This window comes from Gracilinanus agilis, chromosome 2, assembly GCF_016433145.1.
Source record: "Gracilinanus agilis isolate LMUSP501 chromosome 2, AgileGrace, whole genome shotgun sequence".
In the NCBI taxonomy this organism is placed as follows: domain Eukaryota; kingdom Metazoa; phylum Chordata; class Mammalia; order Didelphimorphia; family Didelphidae; genus Gracilinanus; species Gracilinanus agilis.
The window spans coordinates 462,036,453-462,048,543 of NC_058131.1; the positions used below are offsets into that span (position 1 = coordinate 462,036,453).

Genomic DNA, 12,091 nt, shown 5'->3' on the forward strand with positions numbered 1-12,091 from the left:
CAGAAATTTCTGTGCAAAAAAAAATTTTTTTTCTGATTTGTTTCTTTTTCTTATTCCAGTAGCATTTTAAATTGTCTTTTTAAAAAATTTTACATAATCAAAGTTATCTTTTATTATATTTCCTATGCCATGGCTAATACAATCTTATTTCTTTATCCACAGTTGAGAAAGAAATTTTTTTACTTTTTATTTTCCTCTAAGATATAGTTATCTAGACACACATATACATGTATGTATCTCATTTATCTATTTGGAATCTTTTTTTTTTTTCTGTTTATGGTATGCGGTGCTGACATAATTTTGGGACATAAGAGATGTTTCTTGCCTTTTGGTATATGGCACTCCAGGCTCTCTTCTCATCAATCCTTTTCTTCCTTTTGTTTTACATAATTCAGGTAAGTTCCTTTTCCTTTTTTTTTCTTTCTTTTTTTAAAAACCTATAACCTTCTATCTTAGGCTTGATACTGTTATATTGAATCTCTGGGAGCTTGAAGTTCACTGTTGATTGACAGGTGAATCAGTTGGATGGAATGTTCCCAGAGAGGCATGAGGACTCAGGAGAGGGCAGTTGAGAACCCTGACAGACATTCTGGGGTCTTTACCTATCCCTGAGGCTGGAGATCAGTGTGGATCCTGGTCTTTGGGGAAATAGAGACTTGCAAACTCATCCCCGCAAGCTCTTCCTGTGTTTCCGCTACCTTCATCAACCTGTATTAGACCACCATCTCTGTTTCTACTGCCCCTAGATATTAGGAAGTTCATCATCTTAGTCATCTAGGCTTCCCAGGGCCCGGGAGGGATCAGAGAAGTGGGCAGGAGAAGAAGAAGAGGGTGGAAAAGGGTGGATATCTCAACTAATTAAGCTTAAGATCTACTGAAGAAGAAGCTGAAGATTTCACAGCAGTTTGCCTGCTCTGGTTTAGCCTTGGCCAGGCTGTACCAGAGAGAAGCTATCATCTTGATACCTTCATTTGCCTGCAGTTAGAAATTCATTAGTATCAATTTAAAGTAGGGTCTCCCATTACCTCTATCCCACACCATTATCCTTCTGTGTCAAATATATTCAAAGTTTAAAGTACCTTCCTGAATTGGTTTCCAAAGCTTATTTGGGAAGGGAGTCACGCAGTCAGATTACCAATGTTACCTCAGCTGAAGAGCCCAATAATTAATATCAATTAACCCCAGGTGGGTCCTGAGGGATAAAACACATTGACCTACAGGATACTGCCTGGGCAACTGTTATAAAGGAGAAGTGCCATCCTATCCTCTCTCTGTACTCCATCTTCATATACAACAAATAATTAGTAGTACCTCCTTTTAATATAACAATACTAAGTATCAGTTCCAATACAGAAGAGAGGTAAGGGCTAGTGGAAATTGTGGTTAAATGACTTGACCAGAGTCACACAGCTAGGAAGAATCTGTGGGCATATTTGAGTCCAGGACCTCACATCTCCAGGGCTGGCTCTTTAGCCACTGAGCCACTTAGCAAACCCCAGATTAATTCTTGATATGTAAACTGCTTTCCTTTTACCATTGTTGATCAAAAATTTTTCATGGAAACAACCTTTTAGAAAGTCAAGTCCCTTAGCTCTGATTCTACAGACTCGTCAATCTTGTCTAGATTTGATCTTTTGAGTAAAATCAAAGTCCTCTGCAAATAACTGGAATTGATTCTTAGGGTACACATACATATATCCCACAATAAATTAAGAAATCAGCTTCCTGGTTCAGAAATATCTCACATGAATTAACTGGCATAAATCCACTTCCCAGAACCTGACCTTCCCAAAGTGGCCTGATAAAATCAGCCTCACACACTTCCTACCTGTGTGACCCTGGACAAGTTACTTAAAGTCAACTGCCTACTCCTTTTGTTGCTCTTCTATCTCAGAACTGATTCTAAGTCAGAAGGCAAAAGTTAAAAAAAAAAAAAAAAAAAAAAAAAAAAAAAAAAGGATGTCTAGGCTCTTTTTTTTGGTCATAGCATTTAAATAGTATAATTCTTGATTTTTTTTCTCCTGTTTTCCATTTTTCTATAATTCCTTACACTTTCTTATTTTTTTCAGTCTTTTTGAATTTAATATTTCTTCCTGTCTCTTGGAACCACTAGCTTCTGTTTGGACCATTCTAATTTTTAGGAAATTTGTTAATTGAGCAAAATTTTGTACCTCTTGTACTAAATTGTTAATTCCCTTACCAAATATTTCTTTCATGGCTTTCATTTCTTTTCCAATTTTTTCCTCAAGTTTTTTTTTTTTAAAAAGACATCTTCAACTTTAAAAATAACATGCTTTGCCTCTTCCAGGAATTTAGTTAAATTTTTGCCCAAGCTGTGTTTTTTCTTTGAGGCTTTTCTACTAGCTGTTTGAGTCATTTTCTACTTTTGGGTTTGTATCTTAAGTTTCCCTTGCCACCATAATAGCTTATTATGATGTGGTTCTTTTTTGTTTGCTCATTCTTTCAACCTACTTCCTAACTTCAAACTTGATTTTAGGGCTGGGCTCTGCAGCAGTTCTGGAGGGAATGTCTAGGCTGGATCTATTACTAATTTCCTGAATACTTAAATGTTGGGTTACTTCAGTGTCTCAGGGACAGCCTGTAAGGAATAGACCTACAACCTTTCAGTATTCCAAAAATGGTCTGATCTAGAGCAAAGTCTGATTGCTGTCCCCCTGGTCTGAGCTCTGAAAGTTCCTGACCTGAGTTTAGTCAATGAAAGAATTGACTGCTGCCCTATCAGCCAGTTGGAAAGCTCTGTTAATTCTGAGTGGAAGAAGTAAAGACTCCCCTTGGACTGGGATCCCTGTCTTTATTATCGCTCTGAGGCTGAACTAAGATGTTGGCAATGAGACTCTTGGGATCTGAGCCATACAACTGCTGAATGTGGTTCCTGAATTCCCTTCTTTCTCAGTATGATCATAGTCTCCCCACCAGGCAATACCACCAGGGTGTATAGGTCCTCTTTTCAGTCTGACCTGGTTCTATGACCTGGAACTGGGTAATATATAACAAAGCTACCAATTCACCCCTGTCCTGATTGCAGTTCCTCTGCATGGGTCTAGGACCTCCTCTTGCCCTTGTATACAGCCTCTCTGTAGGTACTTACATGGTATGCTCTGAATCAACTTTGTTCCCCAATGTCCACAGACTTCTTTGGTCTATGGACAAAGCCCAAATTGGCCTGGACAGATGACTCACTGAGACTTTTTCTGGATCTCCCCATTAGTATTCAGCCTGTCACATTTTCTAGATGTGTTTGAAGTAGTTTTGTGGCATTCCACTTTACTACTTCCTATCCTTCTTCTATTTTGACTCTGCCTCAAGAAGCTTAAATTCTAATGGTGGGAAATAGCATGTACATATATAAATACGGATATTACATATATATGACAGAAACAAATATAAGCTAAACCTGAAGAAGACACTAAGGTGTAAGGGAGGAGGAGAGAAAGACTCCTGGTAGAAGGTAGAGCTTGAGACTTGGAATTAATGAACAGGAAAATGACACATTAAGACTTATGCTTTACAAGTAGCTATTGATATAGTCTAAGCCAGAAGTGATGACTGAACTAGGGTGATAGATGTGAGTGAAAAATATATAAATGAAAAGGATTTACAAAGCTTTCTCTATGTAATAAAACTATAAATATAAAAATGAGAGTCTATGTCCTCAAGGAGTTTACATTCTAATGGAGATGACAAATATGCAGAATGTTGGCCAGGGAAAGGAGTTTTGGTCTACTAAGTAAGTAGGAAAGATGGTGTGAAAAGCAATACAGTAGTCGACTTTTCAGAGGAGGGGAGAACCAATAATTAAACCCAGGGAGGCTGTGAAAGTCACCAAGTAACAGTGTAGAGAGAAAAGAAAAGAGGAACTAGGACAGAGTATTTGGCTATAACCAATTCTGTTAATGGCCACGACAAGGATGAAGAGCCAGAAAAGGTGACTGTGAAGGAGGAATCAGACAGACAGGCAGAGAACCAAAATCAACAGTGTCACAAAAACTTCCAGAGAGAAGGTGATCAATACTGTTACATGCTTCAGAGAAGTTAAGAATTTTTAAAAGGCCTTAGGATTTGGCAACTATGAGATCATTGATAATTTTGGAGAAGAAAGTTTCAGTTGATTGAGGTCAGAAATCAGAAGGTTGAGAATAGGGGAAGTAGAAGGATTGAGTATTGGCTACTTTTTCAAGGAGTTTGGCTGGAAAATGGGAGAGATAATTGGTTACAAGACCTTATTACAAGAGAAAATACCAATAATTTAGCATTGGTTTTGTGAATCATAGTTACTGGTTAGACTTAGGTCTTGTCCTATTTTAATATGTTAGTGAGTGACATGGATGAGAAACTGGAAAACATATATACTCATTAACATCTATGAAAGTAATATCAAAATAGCATATGACTTATACCTCTAAAAAGAGGAAAATAAAAGTCCAATATAGACTTAAAACAGGTTAAGAGAAATGATCAGAGTTAAAACAAAAGCAAAGCAAATTGGAATAAGTATAAGGTGGTCTACTGAGGAATGACAAAGGCATAAAATTCACTAAATGAGCTTGACTGACAAAGGTCTGCAGGTATATGTTGAAAGTAACATGAGCTGAATACAAGCCAGATGGTAGCTTAAAAAAAAATCTCATCATACATATACATCATACAGATAAAGATATACATATTTTATGCATATATGTATATACACATGTATGTGTGAACATCCCTGTGAAACCCTAGCAAGGCAATGACCCTGGGCTCTTGGAAGTTCTGAGAGGTTGTACCAACATGGAAAGACTTTGAATACAGGTCCAAAGAGAGAGCATATGTCTGTGTTAAGAAATTTCCATGTCCCATACTATACTTGCCCCTGGTTCCTCCCTGCCTATTATATCAGGGCTGAGAATCCAATCTAATACATAAGGGATTCCATACTTTTCTTGCAAAATTTCTGGCTTCATATGCATCAAGTTACCCTGATATGTGGGATGGAACTCAACTAAATCCAAAATACTATGGAAGGAGTGGCTAGAGTCGAGCCTGTGTGCTGGGACATAAGGGCACCTCTCAAAACTTCTGCTACGGCCTGAAAACCTTTTCAGCCAATATTCCAAATCCCATGACATGACTGAGTCAACTCTATTGCTGTGAAGATCCAGGTGAATCCTTATGTTTCTATTGGTTATGATTAAGAGTTACCCTTACCCTTTGAGAATCTCCTGCCTTCATTCCTTTGCAGAGATTGTCCTAAATGACTCTCAGCTCCAAGCATTCTTTCTAGGTATTCCCCAGGCCTGGAACAATCTCCTTCCTCCACTACAACTACGGACCTCCCTCATTTCCTTTAAGTCCCAAATAAAATCTCACCTTCTACAGCAAGCCTTCCCCAACCTCTCTTAATTCTAGGGTCTTTCCTCTGTTAGTTATTTTCTATTATTTGGTACATAACTTGTTTTGAATATATGCTTCAAAGAGGTCAAGAAGAATGAGAACTAAAAAGAAGCCATTTATATTTGGCAATTATGAGATCACTGATAACTCTGGAGAGGATAATTTCAGTTAACTAGTCAGAAGTCAGAGGACAGGAAGTAGGCGGTTGAGTGCAGGTTAATACAAAGCAAGTTATGTGTATTTGCATGTTGTCACCCCCATATTAGATTATTATAAGCTCCTTAAGGGCAGGAACTGTCTTTTGCCTCTTTTTGTATCACTAGCATTTAATACAGTGCCTGGGAATACAGTTGGCACTTAATAAATGTTTATTGAGTGACTAACTAAAATGGTCTCCTTTGCCACTCTGCCCCTTAGAATTCTGAGCTCCATTCAAAGCTCACCTAAAGTCCTACCTTCTTTCCTAATTTTCCAAGTAAAAAGTTGTTCCCTCTCAATTATTTTGAATTTGTATATATGCTGTATTTATTAATCTATGAACATGTTGCATACTTCCAATAGAATACAAACTCCAGAATAGCAAGGTCTGTCTTTTGTGTTTGTTGCCCCAGCAAAGGGCCTGACAATGTTTTTCAAATGATTGTTAATTGAATATCATGGAGAAGGAAAAGCAAGTAGGCCAGTCTGACTACAGAATGGTATATATGAAGAGGACTACGTCATCATCTGCTTAGAAGACATACTGGAGCAAGGCTGAATAGGGTTTTAAATGATGAATAGGAGTTTGTATTTTATCTCAGACCCAAAAAGAAGCCACTTAAACTTGATGAGCATGGGAGTAAAATGGTCATATTTGTGATTTAGTAATATTAATTTCATCACTTTATAGAAGATAGATTCAAGAGAAGGACTAGAGGCAAGGGAACCAATCAGTCAATCAATAAATATGCATTTATTAAGCACCTACTGTATTCCTGTCACTATCCTAGTGACACTATCCTGGGAAATACAAAGACAAAAATAAAAAATGAAATTACTTGCCCTCAAGTAGCTTATAATTTAAATCAGAAACAACTTTGAAAGACTTAGGAAGAACTCTGACCTACAAAATGAACCACCACTACTCCAGAGAAATCATGATGAAATTTATTACCTAACCTGACAAGAGAGGTAATGGACTCAGAGGGCAAATAAACATGTGTGTGCACACACACATGTGCATATTTTAACAGGGTTTTATCTTTCATTCTCAGAGTGGAAAAGTGAGAAGAGAAAGATTTCTACTGATTGGAAAAACACAAAATTTAATTTTAAAAAAGAAGCTTATGATCTACTGACAGCAGGTAACCCAAGGATGGATAAATACAAGATAACTTGGGAGAAAGGTATTAGTGGAAGGGATGGCTAAGAAAGAATTTACAAAGAAGTTGGTACTTGAGATGAACTTTGAAGGAAGCTAGTGATTCCAAAAAATGAAGATGAATAAGAGTGTGTTCCAGACAAAGAAGGCAATTTTATGCTTAGAGGAACAACATGAAAACTAGGTTAGCTGGACTGTAGTATCTGTGAAGGGAATAAGGCATAATGAGACTGGAAACATAAGATATGGTCAGATTGTAAAGAGATTTAAAAGTCAAATATGAATTTATATTTGATCGAATAACTTTATTTGATGGCTGTGAGAAGAACTTAGTAGAATATTATAACAGCCCAGACAAGAGATAATGAAGATTTCAACTATGGTGGTTGTGGTATGAATAGACCTGAGAGGACAGATGCAAGAGAAGTTGTGTAGTACTGTGTTTGAATCTTATGTCCATAATCTAAGTGATACAGAAAACTCAAAAGAAGTAGATTAGAACCATAGAAATGATTAACAGATTTAAGACTAGCTGACTGAAATAATTCAATAAGAATTATTATAAAAAAATTCTAATAAAAATAAAAGAATTAATGGGATTAATATGAAATGGAACAAACTTGTTAAATAGAAAACTAAATTTCAAGATAAATTAAGACATCTTACTCTCTTTTAAATAATGACTTTCTCAAAACATCTTTATACCAATTAAATGTGGCATCAAATCACTCACATTACTGAAGTAACCAAGGGGATCTTTCTCATTAGTCATTCTTTGAGCTTTCTTCATAATGATTGCTGGACTAACCCAGTCTTATTTGGTTACTGATGTTGCCTGCTTCTCAGACACTTATAAGCTAATTGTGTGACCTTTGGGCAAGTCACTTAGCCTCTGACTACCTCAGTTTCTTCAGCTAAAAAAATAGGATAACAATAGCACCTACCACCCAGGTAGTAGTAAAATGAAATAGTATTTTTAAAGTACTATGAGAAACCTTTAGGCATCATAGAAATATTAGTTATTATCATAATAGATGTGACAATTAGGATTCCATTTGGAGAACTGCTAAATGTTTTGACATTTGTTGAGTTGAATGTGCACATAAATAGCATCTCAAAATTACTTAAAATTCCTGAGCTCTTTGTCTTTTACTTTTATTTTACTTATACTTCAATATTTCAAGGATCTATATTCTTGCTAATGAGGATTCTCCCTCCAAAAACCCATATCATAATCCCTCTCTTCCTGAGTAGTCTCCAAGAGATGACCAAAAAAAAATCACCCATGAGCAACCAAATTGGTAATAAACTGTTTAATTTTTCCCATATATTTTCTTCAAAATTTCAAACGTAAATTCCTAAGTCCCCAATCAACTTTAACCAACAGTATATCTCCAATGACAAATAAGTTTATTACTTTATGTCCACAGTACCATCTTATTTTGCCCTTTATTATTTCAGTATCTTTATGTAATCTAGGTGTGTATCATCTTCAGTTTCATACTCTCTTTCACTGCATCCTACCCCCAAATTCAATCAATGGTCAGGTCCTAAGCTTTCTATATCTTTAATATAATTCCCTTTTCTCCTCTGATACTGCTACCACCCTTAGAACAGGCTCTTAGCACCTCCTACCTGGAACATGGCAATAACCACCTCATTGGTCTCCCTGTCTAAAGTCTCTCCCCTCCCCAATCTGTCTTCTACTCAGCTGATCTTCCTAAAGCACAAGAATGACTATATCAAGTCCCCCACTTAATAAACCCCAGCAGCTCCCCATTATCTTCAGGATCAAATAGAAAATCCTGTTTGGCTTTTAAAATTCTTTATAACCTGACCTTTCTTACTTTCACAGTCTGTTTACGCCTCATTTCCCATCATATACTCTTTAATTCAGGGACAATGTCTCCTTGCTATTCTTACATAAGATTATCTATTCTAAAATTTTCCAATGGCTGTCCCCCATGCCTGCAATACTTTCCCTTCTCATCTACACTTCTTGGCTTTCCTGAACTCTTTCAAATCTCAGCTGAATTTCCACTTTATGCAAGAAACCTGTCCAAGTCCTGCTTAATTTTAGTGCCTTCCCTCTGAGGCTACTATCAATTCACTCTGTGTCTTGTTTACCAATCATTATTTGCACATTCTCTCTCCACTTTGCCCAACCCTCTCTCCTATAAGACTGTGAGCTCATTAAGAGCAGGGACTGTCTTTTTTGGCTTTCTTGGTATCCCCAGTGCTTAGAATAGTACCTGATACATAGTAGGTGCTTAATAAATGCTTGTGAATGATCTGGGTTTTACACAATGGTTCTTTAAATAGTAACTACTTCAACATAGTGACACTCCTACACAACTGGTAACCCTAGGCTAGTGACACAAAGGTTTTTTTTAATGACAAAATGATTAAAAAATAAAATATGAATAATTATATACATAAAAGGAGCAGCTAGAGTGCCAGGCCTGGAGTCAGGAAATCCTAAATTTAAATCTGGCCTCAGACATTTACTGGCTATGTGATCCTGGGCAAGTCACTTAACCTGTTTGCCTTAGTTTCCTCTGTAAATGACCTGTAAAATGAGCTGGAAGAGAAAAGAGCAAACCACTCCAGTGTCTCAGCCAAGAAAACTCCAAAAAGGGGTTATGAAGGGTCCAACACAACTAAACAACAATATATATAATAGCATTATGACTTGATAACATTCCCTTGAAAAATAGGATAGATGTTCTAATCTACCATTAAGTCCTGTTATCTTTGTTCACCAAACCCAGGACCTGACAAGACCAATGCTGACCACCAGAGGGAACCCAAGTTATTCTTAAAACATAACAGAAGTTTAACAGTGGACAAAATATAAACTTAAAGAGGAAAATTACTGTTTCTGGCAGAACAAAATTCTGCAAATAAAAGCTACTCTCCAATAGGTAAAATCATAACCCAATCCCAATACTACTATTCACTTGGAGTAAAAATTAAATTCATTTGCTGCACATTTTTTCACATACAAAACCACAAATATAAATTACTAATCTGAAATTTTCCTGTTCCTCTAATTAAAATAGTAATAAAGAGAGAATAACACAGGCACTCACACTCTCTCTGTCTCTCTCTGTCTCTCTGTCTCTCTCTGTCTCTCTCTGTCTCTGTCTCTGTCTCTGTCTCTCTCACACACACACAATTTTCTAGATCAGGCAGTCAGGATGATGCATATCTTGCTCATTTAGTGGGATGTAAATCAGGTAACTCCCTTCTTGGACCAAAACAAAATGCATTACTGGAAAGTGTGTACAACTCTTAATAAGTTTATGTAATTTTCATTCCAAAAAGCCATTTCTAAAGGTAATAAGGAAGTTGTAAGGTAGCAATTCCCAGATGTCAACCCTAAAATGGCTTGAAATTCGACCAGGTTGATGATGTTGCTGTCAGCTCTAGTTGGCCCAGGCCACAGAAGCAACACAAAGGAAGATCTCTACTACTAATTTTCCAAGGAGAAGCTAAGTACTTTGCCCATTAATTATAGAAAAGTAAGTATGCCTTCTAGAAAAAAATATTCAAGTCTAATTTATACTTGAAATTTTCTGTTATAATAGCTCTTTCTGTTCTTTTATCTCCTTAATTCAAACCAAACTCTGCTCTGGTCTGACCCACTCCATCTGAAATTCACAACAAAGTCTGATAGATTTTTTTTTGTTTATTTTTGTTTTTTTTTTTATTTCATACACAGATTAGCATGCTCTTCTTCAGTTCTTCATTGTCATTTTAAAAAATGCCATTCACATGTGCAACCTGGCATTTTAAAAGCACATGGAAATAAATTTATTTTGACAAATAAATTCTTGTTATTTCAGAAGCCCTGCCAACTCCACTTCCACTGTTAAAAGAAATTTGGCCCACAGCATCCTCATGATGGTGGAGACAATGTAGATTGTTTTACTCCCCCTCAGAAGGGATTTGTTCAAAGTGCAATTCCTTACTATCCCCACCATCCACATTCATCACAAGACACCCTACACCCAGGAAACCAAGAATGGGAGGTTATTGTTGAGAAAGAATGAATGAGACAATGTATAGTTCTGTTCTTCTGGCATGACAATGTGACCTAGGCCAGGGCACCGGCTGGGCTCCATGTATCCTGGCACAGCTGCCTGGCCCACTTGATGCATAAAAATGAACCCGGCTGGAGAGCATTTCCATTCCTGAGCAGCCTGATAATTCAAAATCTCAGAGAGTACATATTGTGATTCCAAAGGTCCTTTCTCAGTTCTAACAGTCTATAAAACTATGAGGTTTCTTCAAAGGAAAGTCTGATTTCTCACCATGATCAATATAAGCAAGCACCAGATATAATTCTTGATTCATCTTTTTATTCTTAAGACCTCCAAAGACTGCAGAAGAACTCATTTTTCTCTTAATCAAAATATAAATAGTGGGAATATTCTTTTGTTTTTTAAACCCTTACCTTCCATCTTATAATCAATACTGTCTATTGGTTCTAAGGCAGAAGAGCGGTAAGGGCTAGGCAATGGGGGTTATGTGACTTGCCCAGGTTCACACAGCTAGGAAGTTGTCTGAGGCCAGATTTGAACCCAGGACCTCCCATCTCTAGGCCTGGCTCTCAATCTACTGAGCCACCCAGCTGCCCCCTGGAATATTCTAATAAAAAGTATCAAACACCATCTGCATAAAACACTAAGTAAAATTCACACTCCAATTATGCATTAGAGCATTTAAGAAAATCATGAATAACGAATTTTTTCCAGAGGGGTTTGCCCACCAATGTACTATTTACATATAGTTACCAACAAGGTTATTACCACTTTCCCAACGTGAGAGATATTATGGGAAGAGAATATACTTATGGAAGAATAAATGATCTGCTCACTGAAGAGTTAGCAGAGCTTCCCCAAAGAAGCTGTGTTTTAAAAGAAACCCAAGAATTGGAGAATTTTGTTATTTTAAAGGTCATCCAGTTCAATCTCCTTCATATAATAATCTCTATTATAATATCCCTGACAGAGATGGTCATCCAGCTCTACTTGAATATTATCAGTGACAGGGAAACTCATTACCTATCTTCTACCAAGATTATGGCTTTTTACTTAAATGATCAGAGCTGATGACGATTCACTTTTCGAATAACACAAAATGGTCAAGAGAATAAGCCAAAATTCTCTTGTATGATTTCTAAGTTTTGGACTACCTAAAGATTCACAATGGGCCTTTGAAAAGGAAGAGAATTTCATAAAGTTCCTAAATGTCAAGGAGAAGACAAAAATTTCTTCTGTAATTTCATCTCGTCATTTAAAAAAAATCCAAATTCAAATAAAATTCAGAAGAGAG

General features: G+C 36.7%; 1 protein-coding gene across 1 annotated transcript in view; it reads right to left on the bottom strand.

Moving 5' to 3' along the window:
• Nucleotides 1–12,091, bottom strand: part of LOC123237732 (protein farnesyltransferase subunit beta) — an 88,353-nt gene that overhangs the window by 39,224 nt on the left and 37,038 nt on the right. The gene's annotated exons all lie outside the window — the stretch shown is intronic.